The following is a 21,372-nucleotide window of genomic DNA, read 5'->3' as shown; positions in this document are numbered from 1 at the left end:
GGTTCCAGTTTGGAACGTTTATATATAAAAAATGTAAATATAACATTTTATCGATGTTTACTTTCTTTTCTTTGCAGCTTGCTACTCGCCTTCAGGCTAAGGTTAATGGAACGATTATAATTACTGTGAAGAGCAATATTAAAGTGACACCCTTAGGATCATGATTGGCAACCCCGTGTTCAAGGATGCTCATCACCATGCATGAATGAGAAAGTCTTGAAGAATGAGTAATTTTTCTAATCATTTATAATAAGTGGTGGACTGATTCTTGAAAAATGACACCTACCAAACTCAGTAACAGTAAACAAAAAAACCCTTCTTTTATGTTTGATCTGTACATGGAACACTCCCCCCAATGAATCCTGTAATACGGCCTGCCATGTGCAGGGGGGATCACCACAGGTGTCTACACTGTCTGTTATGTGTGAGTGTCTTGAGTGTCATATATGTTTTATGTTATTAAATGTATCACCAAACTGAGGGAGTCTGGGCATCCTGCTCCGCGCCCTGCGGCACAACTGGAGGTCCACACCACAGCAGTTTAATATTTTTTGCTGCTAAAATCCCTGATCCAGTTAATTAAAGATTTGAATATACCCCCGATTACTATAATGCACACCATTCAGGCTGTTCAAGATAAATCTTAGAATAACACAGATTGTAACCTGAGTTCATAAAAGTCCACAATAAAAAAATCTGCATTAATAAATGCGGATCATAATGTGTTCTCTTGTCTAATCCAATTAGTCACTGTTAGTCAAATTTTGATTGTGGATTTATCCAAAATAAACATCAGTCATCTTTTCTAATGCATCCTGCCTTGCCTCACTCACCATTGCAGAATGACCAAACCACCTAAGGATGAAGCAAGCAAGTGACAGCAGTTTGTGGCTCTCTTGTTAAGGCCAAACGCCATGTGCATCCCTGCAGCACCTTAAACAAGGGGTTCTTGTTGCTTGAGAAGATCAGTTGTGGGTATTCCCCAAATGGGTTTTTCATGTGTGTCACGATCAGTCCCTCCCAGGTTCCGTGTTTTCCCTGTCTTGTGTGTATTTTGTTCCGTCCCGTGGTTTCGTTTTCTCCTCCCCTCGTTTGATTTTCCACACACACCTGTCCCACGTTTCTAGTATGAAGTTCAGGTATTTAAACCCTGTTGTCTGCCTCGGTCATGGCTGTTCATTGAATGATTTGTGAATGTGTTTCATTGTGGTTTATTGATTGAATGTGTTTAGTTCATTGCGTTTGCATATTTATTCGTATGGTTGTGAAGGAATCTTCATGTTTCCTAGCCTTTGTGTTTCCCAGCCCCAAGTTTTCCATAGTCTTTTGTTATAGCCTGAATCCCCTGTTTGCTTTTGTGTACTCTTGTTTTGTTTACTCATGAATCCCTATGCTCTCTGTGTTGGCTCTTTGACCCTGGACTATGATAACGACTCTGATTTTGGATTTGCCTATAATAAATTTCGCTCTTCTTCGCACATGCATTCGCCTCCTTACCGCTCAACCTTGCAATATGTCAGGAGTCTTGTAAGTTCACTGAGTTTTGAACACTGAACTGATAAAAATAAGTCCTATACTATAACAAATGCATAACTTCTAATCAGAGATCATTAAAAAAAACACCATAATACAAACTAGAAATATTTGTTGAGCCAATATTACTCTAGTTTAATTAATTTAATAAAGAGGATTATAACACGTGGCACTTTGTTTAAGCTGTACTACACTAATTTCCAATATTGTGTATTGAAAATTAAGTCTATTAAACCTGCAGTCAGTAGGCATCATGCCTAGCTAGAACCCAGCCAGCCATTAAAGACCACTCACATCATCACCTACATCTGTCCTTTATTTAATCTGCTAAATACCACACATGTACATGTAAATATAGTGGAACAACAACAACAACAAAAAACCTTTATAGGTGACACCATATACCTTGCTTTAGATCTATGTCCTTCTTTGCTCATGCGGTGTATTTAAGCTATATGACATTTTTGATATCAGGTACATTTTGTGCACATTACTTGTGTCACCAAGCATTGCATTGGACAGAAATGGTCAAAATAAACAGATTCAAACAAGGCTAAACATAATGACATAACCCCTGGTGGTGTGGCTACTCATAGACCAAACACACCAACTGAGGGAGATGTGGACAAGCAAAACATTAACAGGTTACAATTAACATAAGAACAATAAACACAAGTCCACATGTGCCACCGAATGCTGGTAGCTGTCAACAGGGGGACAACACCATGACACTCAAAAGTATTATGGTTCCAGTTTGGAACGTTTATATATAAAAAATGTAAATATAACATTTTATCGATGTTTACTTTCTTTTCTTTGCAGCTTGCTACTCGCCTTCAGGCTAAGGTTAATGGAACGATTATAATTACTGTGAAGAGCAATATTAAAGTATATTAAAGTCACCAAGCATTGCATTGGATTGGGTGATCATTTTGTGATTAATACAATTTTAGTGAATATTTCAAGATCTTGCCCAAAGTAACTAGCTAGACTTTTTTTTTTTTTTTTTTACTTTTTATTATATTTACATTGGAATTAGGCAACTGATTAGCCAGACTGGCTGACTAGCTAGTTAGATATCTGATGTTGACTAAATAACAACTATGTTGCTTAGTTAATATCTATGCCTGTTTGTGGTCAATATATAAAATCAATAACAAACCTTATTTTTTATAATCTTGAAATCTATATAATCTTTATAAAATGCATCAACATAGAGCCTGCATTGCTGCACACCATGAATTCAGTTCAGCTGCTGCATGTGCTATTTATCTGTAGTTTCTAGCTATGTAGCTAGCCATGTTTTTTTCTATCAGAATATCCTTGATATCAAATCACACTTTACTTTCATGTTAGTTAATGCATATTAGGAGAGAGCACTGATACACACGTGAGCCATAAAAAGGACATATTGCAAGCTACTTTTCATAAATTGATTCTGTTGAGTCCCACACTGAAAAAAAAATTGCCTGTTTGCTGTTCATTATATCTGTCTATTTTCCAGTTGCCTTGCATACTTCATTGTCACTCAGTGATCATTTTTAGGGATTTCACAACCCACCTGTGGTCATAGCAGATCACAAGAACCTCCACTATCTCCATATACCTATATACCTGAACTCATGCCTGACAACCTGGTCCATCTTCTTCCAGTTCAATTTCCACAGCACTAAGATCCAAGAACACCATGGCCAAACCCACCAGCCAGGAATCCATCATGTACCCCTTCCGCTTCCTGGGAGCCATTAAATGGGACCTGGACCATGTCATTGCTTAGGTCAACCCTCACCCAAGCCACTGTTTGTACATCCCACTCCAGTGGAGTTTCCATCTTATCACCTGGGCCCAAAACTCTCTGAGGACTGGCCATCCAGAATTGACTGAGATGAGCCAGCTACTCACAGCTCAGTGCTATTGAAGTGAGATGTAATGAACCACGTGGCATCCTGTGCCATCTGCACCAAGACTATATGCATTCCTCCTGCTAGCAAACTGCTTCCTCTGCCTACCCCAGAGAGGCACTGATTGCATAAAGTAGTTAACTTCATCACCGATATCCCAGCTTCAGAAAGCAATACCACCATCCATTCTATTGTTGATCACTTTTCAAAGTGCATTTCATTCCCCTCCCAGATCTCCCCACAGCATCGAAGATGGCACGGCATGTCTTAACTAGATTTTATTTCATCCCCACAGGTGCCTGAGCTCAGTTGGTCACTTGATGGTATCTAGCCACCATTTAGAGATTCTGCCAAGCCTGCTTCTCTGAAAACTTATTTTCTTTGTTTAACAAGGGAGTGTTGCAACAAGCAAAGAGGCAGTCACACTTAACACAGTCAACAATAAACTCCCACTGCATGTGGCAGGCCATACCATGTGATCAGTGGGAAGGGGAGCATACCATGACACACAGATAAATATCAGGAAAAACACCAAACTGATATGATTGCCTGGATACTTCACAAAGATATTTCAGGCAAAATAAAACAACTTTCAGATAAGACCCAAACCTGGAAACAAGCTAACATTAGCCTGACTGCAACATCACCGTAAAATGGGAAATGTTCTATGGAGTGGTAATGTAACGATTACCATTTTAAGTTTGTGGTTTTTTTCCCCAAAAGTCAATTAAAAATTAAACAAGCAGGTGTAATTGGATACCTCACAAGAAGAAATATGGTTGACACAAAAACATTGCTGATTATAAAGATACTCACCACAAAGTTTATTTGCTGCCAGTTTACTATATACTGAGGATTAAGGAAAGACATTGAAAAAGAACAAAAGGCAGAGCACCAGATGTTTTAGCAGCCATTGTTGGAACTTCTGTGCATTCTTGATAGGAGCCAGGAGTGATGGGACCAGGATGTGGACAGTATTCCCTGTCTGCACAGCAGAGTATGATTTAAATAACATGAATTAGGACCAGTAAAGGTTCTTGTAAATGAGTGTAGTAAACAAATGGTTTAGAAATTTGGGATTCACTACTCATTGAAAACTCTGCTGTCCAGGGTTCCAGTACTCTTGCATTTACTGAACTATCATACCAAAAGAAGAAACTATACTTGTGAGAAAAGGCAAATTAAAAACAATGAATATATTATAATGAGTGCATTGACCTCATGAACAATATTTAGCAGTCATTCCATTACATTGGACTACAATTTGAGCTGTAAATTTAGTTTTTGGCTGTAAAGCCAGATAGAACTTTTTAGATTGTGTAATGTTGAGCGGTAAGGAGGTGTACGCATGTGCAGAGAAGAGGGAGATTTATTCAGGGCAAATCCAAAATCGGAGTGGTTGTTGTAGTCCAGGGTCATAGAGCCAACAAGGAGAGCATGGGGATACATGAGTAAACAAAACATGAGTACACAAAAGCAAACAGGGGAATCAGGCTATAACAAAAGACTAGGGAAAACTCGGGGCTAAGGCTAGGAGAACAAACAAACAAAATGACTCAAGTATACATACAACCATCAATGAACTAAACACATTCAAACAATGAACAGCAATGACAAAGGCACACAACAGGGTTTAAATGCATGAACTTCACAAAACTAGAAAAGAGGCACAGGTGTAAGCAATCAAACAAGGTGAGGACAAAATGAACCTATGGAATGGAACTAAACAGAATGTTTGAAACACTGTTTTATTGCATTTAGAAGTAACAGAACAGAGATGCTATTGCTTGCAATGTAATCATGTTAAAAAGTTCTTTTGCACACATGATTTTCAACTGAAATACATTCTAGAAAGTTTTGTGTGGTCATGCATTACATTTTGGTTGAAAACACTATGTTCAATAAAATAGTGTTTAAGGCGATTAGAATGTTTGGAAACACTTTCATTGCATTTAGCAGTAACAAAACAAAGTTGCTATTATTTGCAGTGTAATCCTGTTAAAAAGTTATTTTCACTTGCACACGCATTTCAACTGATACATTTTAGAATGTGCTGTGTAGTCATGCATTACATTTTGTTTGAAAACAGAATGTCTTTCAATGAAATACTGTTTTGGGCGAATAGAATGTTTGGAAACAATGTGTCATTGCATTTAGAAGTAAAAGAACAGCGATGCTATTGCTTGCAAAGTAAACCTGTTAAACATTTATTTTCACTTGCACACACTTTTCAAATGAAATACATTTTAGAAATTGTTCCGGGGTGATGCTTTACATTTTGGCTGAAAACACTGTCTTTCAATAAAATAGTGTTTAAGGCGATAAGAATGTTTGGCAACAGTTTCTTCGCAATTAGAAGTAACAGAACAGAGATGCTATTGCTTGCAATGTAATTGTTTTAAAAAGTTATTTTCACTTGCACACATGATTTTTGACTGAAATACATTTTGGAAAGTTGTGTGGTCATGCATTACATTTTGGCTGAAAACACTATGTCTTTCAATGAAATAGCGTTTAAGGCAATTAGAATGTTTGGAAACTCTGTTTTATTGCATTTAGAAGTAACAGAACAGAGTTGCAATGAAATAGTGTATAAGGCAAATAGAATCTTTGGAAACACTATCATGGCATTTAGATGTAAAAGAACACTATGTCTCTCAATGATATAGGGTTTAAGGCGATTAGACCGTTTAGATACACTGTTTCATGGCATTTAGAAGTAACAGAAGACTATGTCTTTCAATAAAATAGTGTATAAGGCAATTATAATGTTTATAAACACTGTATCATTGCATTTAGACGTAACAGAACACTATGTCTCTCAAGGAAATAGTCTTTAAGGTGAATAGAATGTTTGAAAACACTGTTTCATTGCATTTAGAAGTAAAAGAAAAATATGGCCTTTAATGAAATAGGGTTTAAGGCGATTAGAATGTTTAGATACACTGTTTCATTGCATAGACAGACATAGTGTTGTTACTTCTAAATGCAATGAAACAGTGTATCAACACATTTTAATCGCCTAAAAGACGTATTTCATTAAAGGACATATTGTTCTTTTACTTCTAAATGCAATGAAACAGTGTTTCCAAACATTGTAATCGCTGTAAAAACTATTTCCTTGAGAGACATAGTCTTCTGTTACTTCTAAATGCAATGAAACAGTGTTCCAAACATTCTAATTGCCTAAACCCCATTGCCTTGAGAGACATAGTGTTCTGTTACTTCTAAATGCAACGAAACAGTTCATCTACATATTTTAATCGCCAAAAAGACCTATTTCATTAAAGGACATATTGTTCTGTTATTGCTAAATGCAATGAAACAGTGTGAAAACAATCTGTTCTATCATTTGCAATAAGCACATCACACCTCTTTCCTTTCTTTTAATATGCTGTGAAACAGCATTTCCAGGCATTGCAATGCTTTAAACATTGTTTCAGGGCAAGACATCGTGTTTTCAACTAATATGTCATGCATTTTAAGAAGAAATTTCAAAGATTAGTCTAAGTGAAAACAATCTGTTCTATCATTTGCAATAAATACATTGCAACCCTTCTTTCCTTTAATATGCTGAGAAACAACATTTCAAGGCTTTGCGATGGCTTTCAACAATGTTTCAGGGCAAGACACTGTGTTTTCAACTAATATATCATGCATGTTAAGAAGAAACTTTCTAAGATTAGTTTACGTGAAAATAATCTGTTCTATAGTTTGCAATAAGTAGATTGCAACTGTGCTCTTTATGTTTTACATACATTGAAAGAGGGTTTGAAGAAATTGTAAGTGATTAAACAGTGTTTCAGGGCAAGACATTGTGCTGTCGAGTAGATTTAAACTGTCTTCTTTATGTTTTACATACATTAAAACAGCGTTTCAAGGCATTGTAAGTGATTAAACAGTGTTTCAGGGCAAGACATTGTGTTTTTGAGTAGATTTAAACTGTTTTCTTTGTTTTACATGCATTTCAAAGCATTGTAAGTCCCGTAAACTCTGTTTTAGAGCCAAACATTGCGTTCTCAAGTAATATCTCATGCAAGTTAAGAAGAAACTTTCAAAGATTAGTTTAAGAGAAAACAGTCTGTTCTATAGTTTGCAATAAGTAGATTGCAACTGTGTTCTTTATGTTTTACATACATTGAAACAGCGTTTCAAGAAATTGTAAGTGATTAAACAGTGTTTCAGGTCAAGACATTGTGTTTTCGAGTAGATTTAAACTGTGTTCTTTATGTTTTACATACATTAAAACAGCATTTCAAAGCATTATAAGTACCTTAAACTCTGTTTTAGAGCCAAACATTGCATTCTCAACTAATATCTCAGGCAAGTTAAGAAGAAACTTTCAAAGATTAGTTTAAGAGAAAACAGTCTGTTCTATAGTTAGCAGTAAGTAGATTGCAACTGTGTCCTTTATGTTTTACATACATTGAAAGAGTGTTTCAAGGCATTGTAAGTGATTAAACAGTGTTTCAGGGCAAGACATTGTGTTTTCGAGTAGATTTAAACTGTGTTCTTTATGTTTTACATACATTGAAACAGCGTTTCAAGGTATTGTATGTGAATAAACAGTGTTTCAGGGCAAGACATTGTGCTGTTGAGTAGGTTTAAACTGTGTCCTTTGTTTTACATACATTGAAACAGCGTTTCAAGGCATTGTAAGTGATTAAACAGTGTTTCAGGGCAAGACATTGTGTTTTCGAGTAGATTTAAACTATGTTCTTTATGCTTTACATACATTGAAAGAGCGTTTCAAGGCATTGTATGTGATTAAACAGTGTTTCAGGGAAAGACATTGTGCTGTCGAGTAGATTTAAACTGTGTTCTTTATGTTTTACATACATTAAAACAGCATTTCAAAGCATTGTAAGTCCCGTAAACTCTGTTTTAGAGCCAAACATTGCGTTCTCAACTAATATCTCATGCAAGTTAAGAATAAACTTTCAAAGATTAGTTTAAGAGAAAACAGTCTGTTCTATAGTTAGCAGTAAGTAGATTGCAACTGTGTCCTTTATGTTTTACATACATTGAAAGAGCGTTTCATGGCATTGTAAGTGATTAAACAGTGTTTCAGGGCAAGACATTGTGTTTTCGAGTAGATTTAAACTGTGTTCTTTATGTTTTACATACATTGAAAGAGCGTTTCAAGGCATTGTAAGTGATTAAAGAGTGTTTCAGGGCAACACATTGTGTTTTCGAGTAGATTTAAACTGTGTTCTTTGTTTTACATGCATTTCAAAGCATTGTAAGTCCCCTAAACTCTCTTTTATAGCCAAACATTGCGTTCCCAACTAATATCTCATGCAAGTTAAGAAGAAACTTTCAAAGATTAGTTTAAGAGAAAACAGTCTGTTCTATAGTTTGCAATAAGTAGATTGCAACTGTGTACTTTATGTTTTACATACATTGAAACAGCGTTTCAAGACATTGTAAGTGATTAAACAGTGTTTCAGGGCAAGACATTGTGTTTTCGAGTAGGTTTAAACTGTGTTCTTTATGTTTTACATACATTAAAACAGTATTTCAAAGCATTGTAAGTACCTTAAACTCTGTTTTAGAGCCAAACATTGCATTCTCAACTAATGTCTCAGGCAAGTTAAGAAGAAACTTTCAAAGATTAGTTTAAGAGAAAACAGTCTGTTCTATAGTTAGCAGTAAGTAGATTGCAACTGTGTCCTTTATGTTTTACATACATTGAAAGAGTGTTTCAAGGCATTGTAAGTGATTAAACAGTGTTTCAGGGCAAGACATTGTGTTTTCGAGTAGATTTAAACGGTGTTCTTTATGTTTTACATAAATTGAAATAGCGTTTCAAGGCATTGCATGTGATTAAACAGTGTTTCAGGGCAAGACATTGTGTTATCGAGTAGACTTAAACTGTGTTCTTTATGTTTTATATACATTAAAACAGCATTTCAAAGCATTGTAAGTACCTTAAACTCTGTTTTAGAGCCAAACATTGCGTTCTCAACTAACATCTCATACAAGTTAAGAAGAAACTTTCAAAGATTAGTTTAAGACAAAACAGTCTTCTATAGTTTGCAATAAGAAGATTGTAACTGTGTTCTTTATGTTTTACATACATTGAAAGAGTGTTTCAAGGCATTGTAAGTGATTAAACAGTGTTTCAGGGCAAGACATTGTGTTTTTGAGTAGATTTAAACTGTTTTCTTTGTTTTACATGCATTTCAACGCATTGTAAGTCCCGTAAACTCTGTTTTAGAGCCAAACATTGCGTTCTCAACTAATATCTCATGCAAGTTAAGAAGAAACTTTCAAAGATTAGTTTAAGAGAAAACAGTCTGTTCTATAGTTTGCAATAAGTAGATTGCAACTGTGTTCTTTATGTTTTACATACATTGAAACAGCGTTTCAAGGTATTGTATGTGACTAAACATTGTTTCAGGGCAAGACATTGTGCTGATGAGTAGGTTTAAACTGTGTTCTTTGTTTTACGTACATTGAAACAGCGTTTCAAGGCATTGTAAGTGATTAAACAGTGTTTCAGGGCAAGACATTGTGTTTCGAGTAGATTTAAACTATGTTCTGTATGTTTTACATACATTGAAAGAGCGTTTCAAGGCATTGTATGTGATTAAACAGTGTTTCAGGGAAAGACATTGTGCTGTCGAGTAGATTTAAACTGTGTTCTTTATGTTTTACATTCATTAAAACAGCATTTCAAAGCATTGTAAGTGCCCTAAACTCTGTTCTAGAGCCAAACATTGCGTACTCAACTAATATCTCATGTAAGTTAAGAAGAAACTTTCAAAGATTAGTTTAAGAGAAAACAGTCTGTTCTATAGTTTGCAATAAGTAGATTGCAACTGTGTCCTTTATGTTTTACATACATTGAAAGAGCGTTTCAAGGCATTGTATGTGATTAAACAGTGTTTCAGGGAAAGACATTGTGCTGTCGAGTAGATTTAAACGGTGTTCTTTATGTTTTACATACATTGAAAGAGCATTTCAAAGCACTGGAAGTGATTAAACAGTGTTTCAGGGCAAGCCATTGTGTTTTTGAGTAGATTTAAACTGTGTTCTTTATGTTTTACATACAATAAAAAAGAATTTCAAAGTATTGTAAGTACCTTAAACTCTGTTTTAGAGCCAAACATTGCGTTCTCAACTAATATCTCATGCAAGTTAAGAAGAAACTTTCAAAGATTAGTTTAAGAGAAAACAGTCAGTTCTATAGTTAGCAGTAAGTAGATTGCAGCTGTGTTCTTTATGTTTTACATACATTGAAAGAGCGTTTCATGGCATGGTAAGTGATTAAACAGTGTTTCAGGGCAAGACATTGTGTTTTCGAGTAGATTCAAACTGTGTTCTTTGTTTTACATGCATTTCAAAGCATTGTAAGTCCCCTAAACTCTGTTTTAGAGCCAAACATTGCGTTCCCAACTAATATCTCATGCAAGTTAAGAAGAAACTTTCAAAGATTAGTTTAAGAGAAAACAGTCTGTTCTATAGTTTGCAAGAAGTAGATTGCAACTGTTTTCTTTATGTTTTACATACATTGAAACAGCGTTTCAAGAAATTGTAAGTGATTAAACAGTGTTTCAGGGCAAGACATTGTGTTTTCGAGTAGATTTAAACGGTGTTCTTTATGTTTTACATACATTGAAAGAGCGTTTCAAGGCATTGTATGTGATTAAACAGTGTTTCAGGGAAAGACGTGCTGTCGAGTACATTTAAACTGTGTTCTTTATGTTTTACATTCATTAAAACAGCCTTTCAAAGCATTGTAAGTGCCCTAAACTCTGTTCTAGAGCCAAACATTGCGTTCTCAACTAATATCTCATGCAAGTTACGAAGAAACTTTCAAATATTAGTTTAAGAGAAAACAGTCTGTTCTATAGTTAGCAGTAAGTAGATTGCATCTTTGTCCTTTATGTTTTACATACATTGAATGAGCATTTCAAGGCATTGTAAGTGATTAAACAGTGTTTCAGGGCAAGACATTGTGCTGTCGAGTAGATTTAAACTGTCTTCTTTATGTTTTACATACATTAAAACAGCGTTTCAAGGCATTGTAAGTGATTAAACAGTGTTTCAGGGCAAGACATTGTGTTTTTGAGTAGATTTAAACTGTTTTCTTTGTTTTACATGCATTTCAAAGCATTGTAAGTCCCGTAAACTCTGTTTTAGAGCCAAACATTGCGTTCTCAAGTAATATCTCATGCAAGTTAAGAAGAAACTTTCAAAGATTAGTTTAAGAGAAAACAGTCTGTTCTATAGTTTGCAATAAGTAGATTGCAACTGTGTTCTTTATGTTTTACATACATTGAAACAGCGTTTCAAGAAATTGTAAGTGATTAAACAGTGTTTCAGGTCAAGACATTGTGTTTTCGAGTAGATTTAAACTGTGTTCTTTATGTTTTACATACATTAAAACAGCATTTCAAAGCATTATAAGTACCTTAAACTCTGTTTTAGAGCCAAACATTGCATTCTCAACTAATATCTCAGGCAAGTTAAGAAGAAACTTTCAAAGATTAGTTTAAGAGAAAACAGTCTGTTCTATAGTTAGCAGTAAGTAGATTGCAACTGTGTCCTTTATGTTTTACATACATTGAAAGAGTGTTTCAAGGCATTGTAAGTGATTAAACAGTGTTTCAGGGCAAGACATTGTGTTTTCGAGTAGATTTAAACTGTGTTCTTTATGTTTTACATACATTGAAACAGCGTTTCAAGGTATTGTATGTGAATAAACAGTGTTTCAGGGCAAGACATTGTGCTGTTGAGTAGGTTTAAACTGTGTCCTTTGTTTTACATACATTGAAACAGCGTTTCAAGGCATTGTAAGTGATTAAACAGTGTTTCAGGGCAAGACATTGTGTTTTCGAGTAGATTTAAACTGTGTTCTTTATGTTTTACATACATTGAAAGAGCGTTTCAAGGCATTGTAAGTGATTAAAGAGTGTTTCAGGGCAACACATTGTGTTTTCGAGTAGATTTAAACTGTGTTCTTTGTTTTACATGCATTTCAAAGCATTGTAAGTCCCCTAAACTCTCTTTTATAGCCAAACATTGCGTTCCCAACTAATATCTCATGCAAGTTAAGAAGAAACTTTCAAAGATTAGTTTAAGAGAAAACAGTCTGTTCTATAGTTTGCAATAAGTAGATTGCAACTGTGTACTTTATGTTTTACATACATTGAAACAGCGTTTCAAGACATTGTAAGTGATTAAACAGTGTTTCAGGGCAAGACATTGTGCTGTCGAGTAGATTTAAACGGTGTTCTTTATGTTTTACATACATTGAAAGAGCATTTCAAAGCACTGGAAGTGATTAAACAGTGTTTCAGGGCAAGCCATTGTGTTTTTGAGTAGATTTAAACTGTGTTCTTTATGTTTTACATACAATAAAAAAGAATTTCAAAGTATTGTAAGTACCTTAAACTCTGTTTTAGAGCCAAACATTGCGTTCTCAACTAATATCTCATGCAAGTTAAGAAGAAACTTTCAAAGATTAGTTTAAGAGAAAACAGTCAGTTCTATAGTTAGCAGTAAGTAGATTGCAGCTGTGTTCTTTATGTTTTACATACATTGAAAGAGCGTTTCATGGCATTGTAAGTGATTAAACAGTGTTTCAGGGCAAGACATTGTGTTTTCGAGTAGATTCAAACTGTGTTCTTTGTTTTACATGCATTTCAAAGCATTGTAAGTCCCCTAAACTCTGTTTTAGAGCCAAACATTGCGTTCCCAACTAATATCTCATGCAAGTTAAGAAGAAACTTTCAAAGATTAGTTTAAGAGAAAACAGTCTGTTCTATAGTTTGCAAGAAGTAGATTGCAACTGTTTTCTTTATGTTTTACATACATTGAAACAGCGTTTCAAGAAATTGTAAGTGATTAAACAGTGTTTCAGGGCAAGACATTGTGTTTTCGAGTAGATTTAAACGGTGTTCTTTATGTTTTACATACATTGAAAGAGCGTTTCAAGGCATTGTATGTGATTAAACAGTGTTTCAGGGAAAGACGTGCTGTCGAGTACATTTAAACTGTGTTCTTTATGTTTTACATTCATTAAAACAGCCTTTCAAAGCATTGTAAGTGCCCTAAACTCTGTTCTAGAGCCAAACATTGCGTTCTCAACTAATATCTCATGCAAGTTACGAAGAAACTTTCAAATATTAGTTTAAGAGAAAACAGTCTGTTCTATAGTTAGCAGTAAGTAGATTGCATCTTTGTCCTTTATGTTTTACATACATTGAATGAGCATTTCAAGGCATTGTAAGTGATTAAACAGTGTTTCAGGGCAAGACATTGTGCTGTCGAGTAGATTTAAACTGTCTTCTTTATGTTTTACATACATTAAAACAGCGTTTCAAGGCATTGTAAGTGATTAAACAGTGTTTCAGGGCAAGACATTGTGTTTTTGAGTAGATTTAAACTGTTTTCTTTGTTTTACATGCATTTCAAAGCATTGTAAGTCCCGTAAACTCTGTTTTAGAGCCAAACATTGCGTTCTCAAGTAATATCTCATGCAAGTTAAGAAGAAACTTTCAAAGATTAGTTTAAGAGAAAACAGTCTGTTCTATAGTTTGCAATAAGTAGATTGCAACTGTGTTCTTTATGTTTTACATACATTGAAACAGCGTTTCAAGAAATTGTAAGTGATTAAACAGTGTTTCAGGTCAAGACATTGTGTTTTCGAGTAGATTTAAACTGTGTTCTTTATGTTTTACATACATTAAAACAGCATTTCAAAGCATTATAAGTACCTTAAACTCTGTTTTAGAGCCAAACATTGCATTCTCAACTAATATCTCAGGCAAGTTAAGAAGAAACTTTCAAAGATTAGTTTAAGAGAAAACAGTCTGTTCTATAGTTAGCAGTAAGTAGATTGCAACTGTGTCCTTTATGTTTTACATACATTGAAAGAGTGTTTCAAGGCATTGTAAGTGATTAAACAGTGTTTCAGGGCAAGACATTGTGTTTTCGAGTAGATTTAAACTGTGTTCTTTATGTTTTACATACATTGAAACAGCGTTTCAAGGTATTGTATGTGAATAAACAGTGTTTCAGGGCAAGACATTGTGCTGTTGAGTAGGTTTAAACTGTGTCCTTTGTTTTACATACATTGAAACAGCGTTTCAAGGCATTGTAAGTGATTAAACAGTGTTTCAGGGCAAGACATTGTGTTTTCGAGTAGATTTAAACTGTGTTCTTTATGTTTTACATACATTGAAAGAGCGTTTCAAGGCATTTTAAGTGATTAAAGAGTGTTTCAGGGCAACACATTGTGTTTTCGAGTAGATTTAAACTGTGTTCTTTGTTTTACATGCATTTCAAAGCATTGTAAGTCCCCTAAACTCTCTTTTATAGCCAAACATTGCGTTCCCAACTAATATCTCATGCAAGTTAAGAAGAAACTTTCAAAGATTAGTTTAAGAGAAAACAGTCTGTTCTATAGTTTGCAATAAGTAGATTGCAACTGTGTACTTTATGTTTTACATTACATTGAAACAGCGTTTCAAGACATTGTAAGTGATTAAACAGTGTTTCAGGGCAAGACATTGTGTTTTCGAGTAGATTTAAACTGTGTTCTTTATGTTTTACATACATTAAAACAGTATTTCAAAGCATTGTAAGTACCTTAAACTCTGTTTTAGAGCCAAACATTGCATTCTCAACTAATGTCTCAGGCAAGTTAAGAAGAAACTTTCAAAGATTAGTTTAAGAGAAAACAGTCTGTTCTATAGTTAGCAGTAAGTAGATTGCAACTGTGTCCTTTATGTTTTACATACATTGAAAGAGTGTTTCAAGGCATTGTAAGTGATTAAACAGTGTTTCAGGGCAAGACATTGTGTTTTCGAGTAGATTTAAACGGTGTTCTTTATGTTTTACATAAATTGAAATAGCGTTTCAAGGCATTGCATGTGATTAAACAGTGTTTCAGGGCAAGACATTGTGTTATCGAGTAGACTTAAACTGTGTTCTTTATGTTTTATATACATTAAAACACCATTTCAAAGCATTGTAAGTACCTTATACTCTGTTTTAGAGCCAAACATTGCGTTCTCAACTAACATCTCATACAAGTTAAGAAGAAACTTTCAAAGATTAGTTTAAGACAAAACAGTCTTCTATAGTTTGCAATAAGAAGATTGTAACTGTGTTCTTTATGTTTTACATACATTGAAAGAGTGTTTCAAGGCATTGTAAGTGATTAAACAGTGTTTCAGGGCAAGACATTGTGTTTTTGAGTAGATATAAACTGTTTTCTTTGTTTTACATGCATTTCAACGCATTGTAAGTCCCGTAAACTCTGTTTTAGAGCCAAACATTGCGTTCTCAACTAATATCTCATGCAAGTTAAGAAGAAACTTTCAAAGATTAGTTTAAGAGAAAACAGTCTGTTCTATAGTTTGCAATAAGTAGATTGCAACTGTGTTCTTTATGTTTTACATACATTGAAACAGCGTTTCAAGGTATTGTATGTGACTAAACATTGTTTCAGGGCAAGACATTGTGCTGATGAGTAGGTTTAAACTGTGTTCTTTGTTTTACGTACATTGAAACAGCGTTTCAAGGCATTGTAAGTGATTAAACAGTGTTTCAGGGCAAGACATTGTGTTTCGAGTAGATTTAAACTATGTTCTGTATGTTTTACATACATTGAAAGAGCGTTTCAAGGCATTGTATGTGATTAAACAGTGTTTCAGGGAAAGACATTGTGCTGTCGAGTAGATTTAAACTGTGTTCTTTATGTTTTACATTCATTAAAACAGCATTTCAAAGCATTGTAAGTGCCCTAAACTCTGTTCTAGAGCCAAACATTGCGTACTCAACTAATATCTCATGTAAGTTAAGAAGAAACTTTCAAAGATTAGTTTAAGAGAAAACAGTCTGTTCTATAGTTTGCAATAAGTAGATTGCAACTGTGTACTTTATGTTTTACATACATTGAAACAGCGTTTCAAGACATTGTAAGTGATTAAACAGTGTTTCAGGGCAAGACATTGTGTTTTCGAGTAGATTTAAACTGTGTTCTTTATGTTTTACATACATTGAAACAGCATTTCAAAGCATTGTAAGTACCTTAAACTCTGTTTTAGAGCCAAACATTGCGTTCTCAACTAACATCTCATACAAGTTAAAAAGAAACTTTCAAAGATTAGTTTAAGAGAAAACAGTCTGTTCTATAGTTAGCAGTAAGTAGACTGCAACTGTGTCCTTTATGTTTTACATACATTGAAAGAGCGTTTCAAGGCATTGTATGTGATTAAACAGTGTTTCAGGGAAAGACATTGTGCTGTCGAGTAGATTTAAACGGTGTTCTTTATGTTTTACATACATTGAAAGAGCATTTCAAAGCACTGGAAGTGATTAAACAGTGTTTCAGGGCAAGCCATTGTGTTTTTGAGTAGATTTAAACTGTGTTCTTTATGTTTTACATACAATAAAAAAGAATTTGAAAGTATTGTAAGTACCTTAAACTCTGTTTTAGAGCCAAACATTGCGTTCTCAACTAATATCTCATGCAAGTTAAGAAGAAACTTTCAAAGATTAGTTTAAGAGAAAACAGTCAGTTCTATAGTTAGCAGTAAGTAGATTGCAGCTGTGTCCTTTATGTTTTACATACATTGAAAGAGCGTTTCAAGGCATTGTAAGTGATTAAACAGTGTTTCAGGGCAAGACATTGTGTTTTCGAGTAGATTCAAACTGTGTTCTTTGTTTTACATGCATTTCAAAGCATTGTAAGTCCCCTAAACTCTGTTTTAGAGCCAAACATTGCGTTCCCAACTAATATCTCATGCAAGTTAAGAAGAAACTTTCAAAGATTAGTTTAAGAGAAAACAGTCTGTTCTATAGTTTGCAAGAAGTAGATTGCAACTGTTTTCTTTATGTTTTACATACATTGAAACAGCGTTTCAAGAAATTGTAAGTGATTAAACAGTGTTTCAGGGCAAGACATTGTGTTTTCGAGTAGATTTAAACGGTGTTCTTTATGTTTTACATACATTGAAAGAGCGTTTCAAGGCATTGTATGTGATTAAACAGTGTTTCAGGGAAAGACGTGCTGTCGAGTACATTTAAACTGTGTTCTTTATGTTTTACATTCATTAAAACAGCCTTTCAAAGCATTGTAAGTGCCCTAAACTCTGTTCTAGAGCCAAACATTGCGTTCTCAACTAATATCTCATGCAAGTTACGAAGAAACTTTCAAATATTAGTTTAAGAGAAAACAGTCTGTTCTATAGTTAGCAGTAAGTAGATTGCATCTTTGTCCTTTATGTTTTACATACATTGAATGAGCGTTTCAAGGCATTGTAAGTGATTAAACAGTGTTTCAGGGCAAGACATTGTGTTTTCGAGTAGATTTAAACGGTGTTCTTTATGTTTTACATGCATTTCAAAGTATTGTAACTGCCCTAAACTCTGTTCTAGAGCCAAACATTGCGTTCTCAACTAACATCTCATACAAGTTAAGAAGAAACTTTCAAAGATTAGTTTAAGACAAAACAGTCTGTTCTATAGTTTGCAATAAGAAGATTGCAACTGTGTTCTATATGTTTTACATACATTGAAACAGCGTTTCAAGAAATTGTAAGTGATTAAACAGTGTTTCAGGGCAAGACATTGTGTTTTCGATTAGATTTAAACGGTGTTTTTTATGATTTACATACATTGAAAGAGCGTTTCAAGGCATTGTATGTGATTAAACAGTGTTTCAGGGAAAGACATTGTGCTGTCGAGTAGATTTAAACTGTGTTCTTTATGTTTTACATTCATTAAAACAGCATTTCAAAGCATTGTAAGTGCCCTAAACTCTGTTCCAGAGCCAAACATTGCGTTCTCAACTAATATCTCATGCAAGTTAAGAAGAAACTTTCAAAGATTAGTTTAAGACAAAACAGTCTGTTCTATAGTTTGCAATAAGAAGATTGCAACTGTGTTCTTTATGTTTTACATACATTGAAACAGCGTTTCAAGGCATTGTAAGTGATTAAACAGTGTTTCAGGGCAAGACATTGTGTTTTCGAGTAGATTTAAACGGTGTTCTTTTTTTTACATGCATTTCAAAGCATTGTAAGTCCCCTAAACTCTGTTTTAGAGCCAAACATTGCGTTCTCAACTAATATCTCATGCAAGTTACGAAGAAACTTTCAAATATTAGTTTAAGAGAAAACAGTCTGTTCTATAGTTAGCAGTAAGTAGATTGCATCTTTGTCCTTTATGTTTTACATACATTGAATGAGCATTTCAAGGCATTGTAAGTGATTAAACAGTGTTTCAGGGCAAGACATTGTGTTTTCGAGTAGATTTAAACGGTGTTCTTTATGTTTTACATGCATTTCAAAGTATTGTAAGTGCCCTAAACTCTGTTCTAGAGCCAAACATTGCGTTCTCAACTAACATCTCATACAAGTTAAGAAGAAACTTTCAAAGATTAGTTTAAGACAAAACAGTCTGTTCTATAGTTAGCAGTAAGTAGATTGCATCTTTGTCCTTTATGTTTTACATACATTGAATGAGCATTTCAAGGCATTGTAAGTGATTAAACAGTGTTTCAGGGCAAGACATTGTGTTTTCGAGTAGATTTAAACGGTGTTCTTTATGTTTTACATGCATTTCAAAGTATTGTAAGTGCCCTAAACTCTGTTCTAGAGCCAAACATTGCGTTCTCAACTAACATCTCATACAAGTTAAGAAGAAACTTTCAAAGATTAGTTTAAGACAAAACAGTCTGTTCTATAGTATGCAATAAGAAGATTGCAACTGTGTTCTATATGTTTTACATACATTGAAACAGCGTTTCAAGAAATTGTAAGTGATTAAACAGTGTTTCAGGGCAAGACATTGTGTTTTCAATTAGATTTAAACGGTGTTCTTTATGTTTTACATACATTGAAAGAGCGTTTCAAGGCATTGTATGTGATTAAACAGTGTTTCAGGGAAAGACATTGTGCTGTCGAGTAGATTTAAACTGTGTTCTTTATGTTTTAGATTCATTAAAACAGCATTTCAAAGCATTGTAAGTGCCCTAAACTCTGTTCTAGAGCCAAACATTGCGTTCTCAACTAATATCTCATGCAAGTTAAGAAGAAACTTTCAAAGATTAGTTTAAGACAAAACAGTCTGTTCTATAGTTTGCAATAAGAAGATTGCAACTGTGTACTTTATGTTTTACATACATTGAAACAGCGTTTCAAGAAATTCTAAGTGATTAAACAGTGTTTCAGGGCAAGACATTGTGTTTTCGAGTAGATTTAAACGGTGTTCTTTATGTTTTACATGCATTTCAAAGTATTGTAAGTGCCCTAAACTCTGTTCTAGAGCCAAACATTGCGTTCTCAACTAACATCTCATACAAGTTAAGAAGAAACTTTCAAAGATTAGTTTAAGACAAAACAGTCTGTTCTATAGTTAGCAGTAAGTAGATTGCATCTTTGTCCTTTATGTTTTACATACATTGAATGAGCATTTCAAGGCATTGTAAGTGATTAAACAGTGTTTCAGGGCAAGACATTGTGTTTTCGAGTAGATTTAAACGGTGTTCTTTATGTTTTACATGCATTTCAAAGTATTGTAAGTGCCCTAAACTCTGTTCTAGAGCCAAACATTGCGTTCTCAACTAACATCTCATACAAGTTAAGAAGAAACTTTCAAAGATTAGTTTAAGACAAAACAGTCTGTTCTATAGTATGCAATAAGAAGATTGCAACTGTGTTCTATATGTTTTACATACATTGAAACAGCGTTTCAAGAAATTGTAAGTGATTAAACAGTGTTTCAGGGCAAGACATTGTGTTTTCGATTAGATTTAAACGGTGTTCTTTATGTTTTACATACATTGAAAGAGCGTTTCAAGGCATTGTATGTGATTAAACAGTGTTTCAGGGAAAGACATTGTGCTGTCGAGTAGATTTAAACTGTGTTCTTTATGTTTTACATTCATTAAAACAGCATTTCAAAGCATTGTAAGTGCCCTAAACTCTGTTCTAGAGCCAAACATTGCGTTCTCAACTAATATCTCATGCAAGTTAAGAAGAAACTTTCAAAGATTAGTTTAAGACAAAACAGTCTGTTCTATAGTTTGCAATAAGAAGATTGCAACTGTGTTCTTTATGTTTTACATACATTGAAACAGCGTTTCAAGAAATTCTAAGTGATTAAACAATGTTTCAGGGCAAGACATTGTGTTTTCGAGTAGATTTAAACGGTGTTCTTTATGTTTTACATGCATTTCAAAGTATTGTAAGTGCCCTAAACTCTGTTCTAGAGCCAAACATTGCGTTCTCAACTAACATCTCATACAAGTTAAGAAGAAACTTTCAAAGATTAGTTTAAGACAAAACAGTCTGTTCTATAGTTAGCAGTAAGTAGATTGCATCTTTGTCCTTTATGTTTTACATACATTGAATGAGCATTTCAAGGCATTGTAAGTGATTAAACAGTGTTTCAGGGCAAGACATTGTGTTTTCGAGTAGATTTAAACGGTGTTCTTTATGTTTTACATGCATTTCAAAGTATTGTAAGTGCCCTAAACTCTGTTCTAGAGCCAAACATTGCGTTCTCAACTAACATCTCATACAAGTTAAGAAGAAACTTTCAAAGATTAGTTTAAGACAAAACAGTCTGTTCTATAGTATGCAATAAGAAGATTGCAACTGTGTTCTATATGTTTTACATACATTGAAACAGCGTTTCAAGAAATTGTAAGTGATTAAACAGTGTTTCAGGGCAAGACATTGTGTTTTCGATTAGATTTAAACGGTGTTCTTTATGTTTTACATACATTGAAAGAGCGTTTCAAGGCATTGTATGTGATTAAACAGTGTTTCAGGGAAAGACATTGTGCTGTCGAGTAGATTTAAACTGTGTTCTTTATGTTTTACATTCATTAAAACAGCATTTCAAAGCATTGTAAGTGCCCTAAACTCTGTTCTAGAGCCAAACATTGCGTTCTCAACTAATATCTCATGCA

The sequence above is a fragment of the Electrophorus electricus genome, chromosome 26 (genome assembly GCF_041902795.1).
Source record: "Electrophorus electricus isolate QZ-2024a chromosome 26, ASM4190279v1, whole genome shotgun sequence".
NCBI lineage: Eukaryota > Metazoa > Chordata > Actinopteri > Gymnotiformes > Gymnotidae > Electrophorus > Electrophorus electricus.
This window is presented reverse-complemented; position numbering follows the sequence as displayed.